The sequence below is a fragment of the Trematomus bernacchii genome, unplaced genomic scaffold, assembly GCF_902827165.1.
Source record: "Trematomus bernacchii unplaced genomic scaffold, fTreBer1.1, whole genome shotgun sequence".
Taxonomy (NCBI): Eukaryota; Metazoa; Chordata; class Actinopteri; order Perciformes; family Nototheniidae; genus Trematomus; species Trematomus bernacchii.
Window position 1 is genome coordinate 5,049,550 of NW_022987910.1, and position 10,156 is coordinate 5,059,705.

The 10,156-nt window shown below is 41.1% G+C and overlaps 1 protein-coding gene across 1 annotated transcript in view; it reads right to left on the minus strand.

Moving 5' to 3' along the window:
* Positions 1-9,512, minus strand: part of arhgap35a (Rho GTPase activating protein 35a) — a 59,841-nt gene extending 50,329 nt beyond the window's left edge. Inside the window, 1 exon segment of the mRNA XM_034115305.1 lies at positions 8,850-9,512. The gene's annotated coding sequence lies outside the window, so the exon portion shown is untranslated.
* Between the last annotated feature and the right edge of the window lie 644 nt (positions 9,513-10,156).

A 10,156-nucleotide genomic window follows, 5' to 3' on the forward strand; every position in this document is an offset into this window, starting at 1 on the left:
CACTTATCAACTCAAACAAGTCACTCTTCTTAAGCAACATTTGTCACTAATTGTCTGTGTTTACTAGCAGTGACTTTGTTTTAGAGTCCCTAATGGTTATTCTTGACAATACCACAGATATAATAACCACCACATGTATCAAATATGTTTTTGGCTGGACTATAGGCTAGATAGTTATGGAGGCCATAAGCCTGAGTTCACATGTTCCAAAATGGGCAACGTTTTATTTTGGATGAACTTTATTTTGTTCAATTAATCCGCAACTATGGTGAATGGGGACAAATCTAGGCAATGAACAATGTGTCTGTTTATCTCTCAGACAGTTTATGTGCTGGGAGCTTAAGCCAGTTGTGTCCGCTACAAAATTGATCAGACCAAGAAGTTGAGTTAGTGAGAGAACATGGGACATTCAACAGTCAAATCAGACAGGCTTAGTCAGTCTTTAACTGGAAAATTATTATAGAGTTTTATGCTTAAGTTTATTAAAGTATGTCCTTGATATTTTATATATATTTTTGTTAATAATTACCTGTCAGAAATTGCAGGAAACCCTATGAAAGGCTGGATTACTCTGATCATTTAAGCAGATATCTGAGCTACTTGCATTTTGTTCATTGTGCTTTTATTTGGATATTAATAAGGAAAGTAATCAGTTAGAATGAACGTTTGTTCTGTAAGCACAACCTGTTGTTGCAAAAAACAAACGTTAGTGTTGTGACTTGTCATTGTAAGCTGAGAAAAAAGGTCAGCGCCTATGTTCCACAATAATGAGCATTGTGTTGAAATCTGTCCGTCAAAGTCATCTAAATGTATGGAAATTATTAACTAAAAAGCTGTAGTGCTTTAATGGATGTCAATTTTTGTTTTCATAACTTGCGATGGTGAACTACACCTACACACTTGATTTATAAAGACCACGTCTACCTGTAAAAATAGCAGAATATAAACATTAATCTAAGTGAAGGAAATGATTCTGGCTCCCCTCTTTTTCTCCTAACCCACTATAGTAATTCAAACTCTGGCATCACAGTAGAGATAAGGGATCTAAGAATGAATGGACACTGTAACTAAGATTAACATTCAATAATGATGACAATGCTAATGGTCTGCCAATGTTTTGATAATCATGTTTCACCAGAGATCGTTCCAGCAGAGGTTTACCTTTCTTCATCTCATTTTCTTTCTGGCAGTCACATGGATTTATGCAACAACAGGCCCAGCTCGTCCTGACCTGACAAACTGCATTCCCAACGACCTTTTCCCTCATTGGGCAAAAAGGTCTGCATTCTCTTCTGTCCGTTGACTGTGACTAATACGAGCCGTGGTGTGGGGAGGCTGTCCTCTCCCTGAACAACCCTCAAACCAAAAACAACTTCTAGAAATGTTTACATTCTTCACACTTGTTTCCCTTTCTTTAATCTTCAATACCTACATACATTGAAGTCAGCATTGCAACAAAAAGAAAGGCAGCATGAATGGTACAGACTCAGGTTTGTGGTTTGTGGGGATACACAAACAAAAACCTCAGCAGAAACTATTGTGAGACTGTTTTCATTCTAAAATGTCTCACTTTTGTGACTCGTGAACACAAACAATAGGATACACAATTTCACACTCTTACAGTAATAGGAGAGTGTGACCTTGGCTGTTTATTCAGTGATAAGCTGACTGCAACGTGATTTAGCAAATCTTTAACTGAGATAAGAGAATGAAATACATTTGAATGTTAAAAAGCTGCACTTAAATTGAGACACAGCTCTCCAGTTCTCATCAGGAATGTTACAAAATAGTGGATGCTCAGGAGCTGGTGGAGAACTGCAACAGGATATGAACTCTGACATAAGAGCTATGGACCTTGGGGCCCCAACTGCATCCTGGGAAATTATGGCACTGAGAAGAGAAATGACCCATGTCACCCCAACCCAACCCAATAGCTAAATCTATTTACGAGCCTCTAAAATGGCACATTGGAAATAGAAGTGTATTCAAACATCTCTGTAGCATTCATAGCAGCCTTTTTCTAATTGCTTCTAGATTTAAGCATTCAAACACTGATTCATCACTGAGAGTATTTTTTAACACAAAAAAAATTGCTGTTTTCTTCACAACAGTAACAAGGTCGAAGCCAGGCCAACACAGACAATGGCAGACAGGCAGAAATCGTTGTCTGTATTTTTTTTTGCAGGTGGACCAACCAGCACCACAATAAAGACGGCCAACAACAGAAAGAAAAGGGATGGTAGACAGAAAGAATGACAGTGCTACCATCCTCAGATATAACACAGTAACATTTGGCTCAGGTTGCTTTGGGTGTGCCTCTATCTGTAAAATCAATCTTTCGCCCCCGACGCCGCGGTTAGTCGCCGCTTGCTGTTTTATGGCCATTTTCCCAGCCGTGAGACAATAGTATGGACATCATTAGCTAAGTGGTGGCTGGATGACAGGCGGTGGCGCTGCGATCGATAACGGCAGGCCAAGACATCTGCAGGCTGAGCAGTGCTTACTCATCAGCCATGGGCTTGCATGAGCCCTAGCTGAGGCCAGAAAACTGGGACCGGGCCAGATAAGGGATGTAGAGGTGTCGGGGGCTCGCTGCCTGTGATAACAAATGGCTATGAACAGCCACCTTATCTTCTCACCTTAAAGAGGATATGATGTTCACTGTCACACAGCAGCATAACTGCCAGATCCACTCTGACAGTTATGTTATGAGGGTGAGGAGGGGTCAGCCACTGTTGGTTATACTGTGTGTGCCTGTGTGCGTTTAGAGTAGTGTACAGACTTTTTCAGACCATGGTGTTCAAACTTTAAAATTTGAGTAGCATCAACAATGAATACTTAACAATAAAAGCCACCTAATTATTTGCTAATGTTAAAATGCCTGGGGCAAGCTTCAAGTAAAGAATACCTAATCACAACATTGTGAAAAATGTCCCTTGTCAAAAACAAGGGTTTTGTGTGTCCTTATATTTGTAGAAGAGAGCCCGTGTCAGCACATGTTCACTGGGAAGATGCCAAAGGCCAACACAGTGGTGGCTAGAGTCCCCTGAAGTGGCATCTGAGACAAACATCTAGTGACAAGGTGATGGCCTTCCTGTGTCCTTAACCACAGCTGACAGTAACTTTGCACTGTGCTCCAAGGACAGATTTTTATGAGACATGGGAGAAGCCATGGGGAGATAAATACACAAAAATGGAAATATTCAGGGACAATGTGAAAAAGGGACCAGAGCGATCGATGGAGCTCATGAGGAGTTTGGGAATAGGAAGAAAAAGCTCAGGGTCGAGTGAGGTACTTTCAGGGGCTTATTGTTGTCTGGGTCTGCGGGCACCATTTCCCCTCTCTCTCTCTCCTCTCTGCTTCCGTCCTTCTCTTTTGTTCTCCAATGCTTATCAGTCTGTGATTAAAGCTGCCAACTTGAATTAGGATACATAAGAAATATAACACCTCTTCATCCTACTCCCCACCTCTCTCTTTTCTGTGCTGCAGGTGTACGAAAACACTGCCAATAAAGTTGTCAAGACACTGAGCAGAAGCATAATGTAGGAGACATCTTGATAGATAAGATACCAAGGTCGAGATAACACAAACTAAACATCATGTTCCTGCTGTGTCAATACTTTCCATGAGCATTAACATGCACATATTTCAGAGGTTATATTTTGACAAAAAGCACAAGTCTAGACCAATAGAGACAACTTGCACTAAAGGGATTATTGTTTAAAATATCACCACCACTTCACTCTGTGCTACTGAATACTGTTTGTAAACTGCCAAATACTAAAGGCATTCATGCTCCATCTAACACTAGACACCTAATCTTATTACGGCTAATGTGTTAAAGTGAAATGAGAAAGTAAATAGGGGTAGTTAATCACATAACCTATTGCTTAGAGTAACAATGTTTACAAAACAGTAAGGGGAAGAGAGCAGAGGTGAGGATGCTAGTTTTTGTAATCTAAATTGTAATATTACACCTGACAGGAGCAGCTTACATGTGCAGCCAGTCTTCCTGGATAACACCCAAACCACAAAGTGTCTCGGTCACACTGATGTTGCTGTTATAGGAGCTTTCAGAATTGAACTAATCCGACTCTTGATACCCAATGACGAAGCCTATAAATCTAGCATAAAACAAAATGACTGCCCAAGCGGTCCTATTGAAATGTTTCACAGTAGGAAATCATAAATAAATGTTCCATAAAACACAATATCTTAAATCCCACACTACATATCTCTCTTCATTTTTAAAGGATGAAAAAGGATAGGCATGCATTGAGCGCTTTGCACCATTATTGCTTTACTGCTGAGCTTCCAACTGAACCAACAAGTTGTATGGAGTTAGTCATAACTACTGCTATCGAAGGGAAGAAGGAGTGCCACCTGCGGCAACTGCCATCATTCAGGACGGCAGGCTTGTGCAGAGAGTACAGACATCAGATGTAGCTTTCCTCTGAATCTTTGTCTCTCAGTTCTCCCCTCCACGCTATCCACTTCTCCTGCCCCCCCCCCCCCCCAAAACACACACTGTATGCAGGTGGACTTCCTACAGGAAACCCAGGGGCGCCACAAAGGGAGAATCTCCAGAGAGAGAGTCAAACAATGACACACACGGACTTCTCCTGACTCCAGCCCAATTTAGGCAATGAAGCCTGGAGGCTTGCGAGTGACATGAGGATAGGTCATCACGGCAGGATAAGACAAAAATTAAAAAGCGTTGGGTTAGTGTGGGAATTGTATTAGTGTGCGTATGTCCACAGACTAACACATGCCCAAAGTTATCCTTTAATACTTGTGTAGGTGGATTTCAGGGCCGTCTCTCTTTGTTCCTGAGGGTGAGAGGTTTCCAGTGTGTACAGCCTTTCAAAATCCAAAGTACAGACAGCGTAAACACTGACTCACTCGAAAACAATCAGAGGCTATTACACCCTTAACCTGAGATAGTAACGGCTGCATTTATGCATGAAAGGCTTTTCTTTTCAGACTAGTCCCTTGCACAATCCAAATAACTTGGGAGAACTTCAGAGTTATAATTGTGTTGGCACTGTCGGTGGTAAAAACTTTTTGCAACTGATTACAGCAGCAGAAGTCCAACCTATTGAACTCCGGGCAGTGGCCTCATTTCATTGGCAGTGACTCAATCATAACATCTTATCTACAGACATGCCGAGTCATGGAATTCAGCTGTGGCCAATAGCCAAGCAGCAGGGTTACTTATGACTGTCATTGATTGGTTGATCTTTGAGCACAAAGCTGAAAGGGCACATACCAGGAACACGGCCTGAAGCAGAAACTGGCAGCTCGCGTTTTACTTTACTCCCTCATTCTTGTAGCTGTTTTTCTCCTCTAACTGACTACCTACTTTGTTGTGTCACTCTCTCGCTGTTCCTATTTCTCCCCTCATGTTCCTTCTCCACAGCTCTTCCAAATTACCATAGCCTTGTCCCTCTGTTGTGTAATTGTATCTGAAAAAGCAAAGCAGGGCCGCTCACGTCCAGAGGTCACCATTCCTCTGTGGCTTACATCCTGGTACTTCATCTCCATGGTCACCATGCTTCAAACAGAGTCTTTTTTTCTCTTAGGGAAGAAATATGAAGGCTAGTTAAAACTATCTCAACAGAGCCTTACGGTGACCATTTAAAACATTAATCATATCTAAAGCCCTTACTTTCCACTAACATTATCCATTAATAATGCATTTGTATTGGAAAAGCAATACCATAACAGGGTAGGCTTGGAATAAAGAGCAAATGCAATCTTTATTACCGATTCATTGGAATTAAATTACTTTCAAACTTCTTGGGTGAGCCATTTGTTGTAAAAGGGCTTATGTATAGCAATACTAGTGATTTTAGTTTTGAATCATTCTTTTACCTCAAATGAAAGCTAGGCACAACCACCATTGTTGATTTGGGGTCAGTTCCCTCATACATAATTCGCCATTCAGGGTTTGGAGTTAAACTGGCTCTAAAGCAGAATAGGGACACAGTACAGAGGCCTCTATATCAAGCTGACCCATCTGCAACGAGCATGGGAGCTGAAGCAATGGGGAGAGAAGAGAACCTCAGTTCAACTTAGGCAGGCACACTTTCTAATGGAAATTCAGATACAATCATCCCAGAATGCACTTCTCTCTGCCTAATAATCGGCCACTAGAACAAGGCAGCCATTGAGAGGAGAGTGACTGTAATCTGCTCCACCAAACTCCAAAGCTGCCCGCTATAATTAGCTTCTTTCTCCATCAAACACAGGCTTACACTGACTCATAAGCAAACCTCTCCTGTAATACAAGAAAAAGAAGACATGTAGTGAATGGCACCTTCACAGATTAGCAGGGAGATGTTCTGTCCTTCGCATGTGGAGTCACCCTGCGTTGACAGGTATGATAGATGTGAAATTGGCAAATGAGCCAGTCAGAGGCCACTGTTTCATTCAGCGGCACAGTCGTTTTGTGGAAATAAAAGCCTGGGTTGATTGACATAGAAATAATTTGGTTATGGTAACATTTTCAAATTGATTGATATTACAAGCCAGAAACACATTCTTACTTATCAAAATAACTCACCGCTTGCATTACAGATTTACAGCAATGAAGGCCTCTTTACTTTCTGGTTGCCATACTCTTTTGGTTAATGGTCAGATGTTGAAAAAGTCAAGTGAGGACTATTAGAATTAGGCTTGATATAAAAGGAGTAGATTTTCCTAAAGTGTTTCTGTTACAAAGCATGTTGAAACCCTGTGATTTTCTGCCCACATAATATGGGACAGAATCTCACTTCCAATGCCCTCATCAAAGGATGTATCCGCATCTCTGGCCCACATCCTGACAAACAAAGCCTGCCCTCCTCTAATCCCAGGAACATGTTCTAGTCCAGGGACTCACGACACGATCGGCAGGCCAGAGGCAGGCAGACGGGGGAGAGTGGGCATGTTGGTAGCTAGCCTGCTGCCTGGGCAAATGGCACAGCTATTAGGGGGAAAAGTGGCTTTCTGGAGAGGTGTGACTGCACTGCAAAGGGCCCAATCAGGTAGAGAACAGAAATGCTGACAGCTGCTAATGCATTTACCTGAGAGCAAAGAGACTGTTTGCCAAGTAAAGTGTGTGTACATGTGTTTACTTTCTGCATAACACGGTCTTCCCAATAAGGTTGATTAGGATCAAAGAGAGAGAAACTCGTCGAAAAGCAGTCAGTCAAAGAACAGCCAGCAAATGAGAGTGGCAATAGGTCAGTCTGAAGGGACTTTGTTTGGGAACCAGAGGAAAGAGTGGAATACAGACTGGCAGAGGTGACATTTCACCTCCAGAGGACTGCCAAGGTGCCCTTAAGCAGGGCATAACTGTTCATTCTAAAATCCCTCATTAAAAAGGGAAAATCCAGAAAAACAGAACAAAAACCTTTCAAAGGAAAGTGCATTATTATTGTTTTACAGGGTTATGAGTACTATTTGCTCGGAAAGGACAGACAATCCACAAGATAACGCCATATATCCATTATCTAATGACAGTTCCTGTTTTGAAAATGTCCCGGTATCTGGCAGTGACATAGCACTGCAGGCCCCAGCGCTGCTGCACACCTCTGTGTAAAGGCCACATCACAAACCTGCAGGCATTTCTCTACTTATCTCACTTTCACAATCAAACTAAAATCATTATTCCACAGGCAGGTAGATCACTTTTGAAATCAAAGTACTAAAGTCTAGTGGAAGGACATAAAGGGAGTGGCTGGCAGGGCAACAGTGAGATTAAGCGTGACATACCGGAGACACGTTATTTCACAATAACAGATGAAATGGTAGTGTTGGTGGTTTGCATCAGGTTACCTTTATCAATCTATTTGGACCTTATCTTGCAGCATGGAGGGGTAGACATCAAGAACTCTGATAGTCAAGTTAAATATCCTCACCTGAGATATTTAGTTGGTGGAAAACTGCTACACATACACTGTATATCCTGTCGAAGGAGATTTGAGTAATATGTGTCCCAGATAGGCACCAGTTAAACGGGAACCGAGCAGTTACCTCCCAGCAGAGCATACGCACATTATTTAACTGTGTCACCAGGAAGCCCTACATGCAGCTTTGATGTTTGCAAAGTTAGTGGGACATCTGACAAGTGAGAAAATAATCACAAATGACAAACATGGTGTGTGTTTGAGAGGTAATACCATGACCTAAATCTGATTTAGGACCAGTTTGTGCCTACCATTATACTAAAAATGCCAAATAAAAGCACAGGCAGCTGCATTAGACAACCTCAAACTTCACAAAACCTGATTCAAAATGAATTTAACTGTTAAGTGTCAACCAGGATACGAGCAGAATATTAATGAATAAGCCAAACATGATGCATCAAACAGTTGCTTGGCAGCTAGACCAACCCAAACATCCCATTTCTCCTCTACCAATTGAAATTCATTATACTCATGGAATACATGGGCTGTTTCACCAGGCCTGACAAGACCAATGCATTCCAGGTGTTGTACAAACATTTTTAATGTTTGGACAAGATCCATTTTATGACCTCCCTTCTGCTGTTCACACTTTCCTTTAATAAATGCACAAGGGCAACCTTAGCTTAGATTAGAACAGGTTTTATATTTAACACACCCATGCACGGCCATTAGAATAATCATTATTATTACTATTAAGGGCTTCAAATCCCACCAGCCCTCAGGGGGACTGTGGTTCACTCCCAGTTTCTTGTTTTTCGCAGCACTTCTAAGTAACACGAGCTACAATTAAGGCAGGGGGTAAACGCCTTAAAAATATATGTTCAACATTGTTTGAAATTGTCCATTCGCGTGTGTTATTTGCAGTGGTAGAAGAGAATAGTGTGCAGCATACATACCATAGCTTTCCTCTCCAGCTCTCGTCCACTCCTTTCTTTTCTCTCTGCGACTCACAGCCGGTGAAAGACTTTAAAAAAAGACAAAAACACTTCCCTACAGCCCTGACATCGATTATTGCCCGTCGTTTTAAATAAACAGCCTATATGTCCATTGCTTCCTACATTAAGTGCTCGTTTCCATCAGTCTGAAGTTTTCACAACGAGATGCATAGCTGTGTGTGTCTTTGAAGAGGAGAAAAAGCAACTAAATTCTCGTCAGGAAAAGCAAAGAAATGCTGTTCAAACTCCAGTCTTTTCACCCCGGCTGGAAACGAGGAGGAAAGGGGGAGGCGTTGTAAAAGCGCTGTTTCGGTGTGTTTTTTCCTTCTAGCTTCAACCACCACGTTGTTTTGACCAATTATTATTTCCTTTGTTGTGTCAAAAATAAAAAGAGTCCGTATGAAACGCGATCATAAGCTTTGCCTTCATTTTTTCAAAGCGCCGCTTTTCAGAGAACAACAGCTCGTCCGAAACCGTTGTATTTTCCTTTCGGAGGTTTAGCCCCTTACAGGCTAAATGTGTGTGAGTGTGTATAAGTCTATTTTTTTTCAGCTTCCCAATAATGGCGGACCTTCTCCCGAATCCAGCATCTCCCCTCCTATTCACACACGCACACACAGAGAGAGAGGGAGAGAGAAAGAGAGAGAGTCTCGCCCAGCGGTTCATGGACACAATTACAACACAGACTCACAATGTTTATCAAGGGATTCTTAGAATGGATTAAATATAAAGGACAAATAGGAATTTAACATGTGCGAAATAATCAGAAAAATTCAGAAGAAATATTTTGTATGCACACCATATGAGCAGTGGTGTAATGTAACTTAGTACATTTACTCAACTACTTAATTAAAAAATGTAGCTACTTTATTTTTTGTTATTTCATTAATTTGCTACTTTGTACTTTTACTCCTCTACATGTATTTTACATATTTACCTAATAGTTATTTTGCAGATTTAGGTTATTAATAAAAAATATAAATCGACACACATGATGTTATATTATTATAGGTTAAGCTACCCAGTAGTGTATCAAGAAATTCAAATAAATCCCACCTTTACAAAGTGCAACATTACATTGATGAACACATGAATGCACCAATCATTTTTAAATAATAATGAAAAAATATATGGTGCCTGAAATCGCCAATTCTGCAACCATTTTGAATGCAGGAATTTGACTTCTAACAGATTATTTCTACACTGCACTAAATACTCTTCTTCCACCTCTGCATATTACTTGTTCTCTTTACTTTTTGGTCACTTGG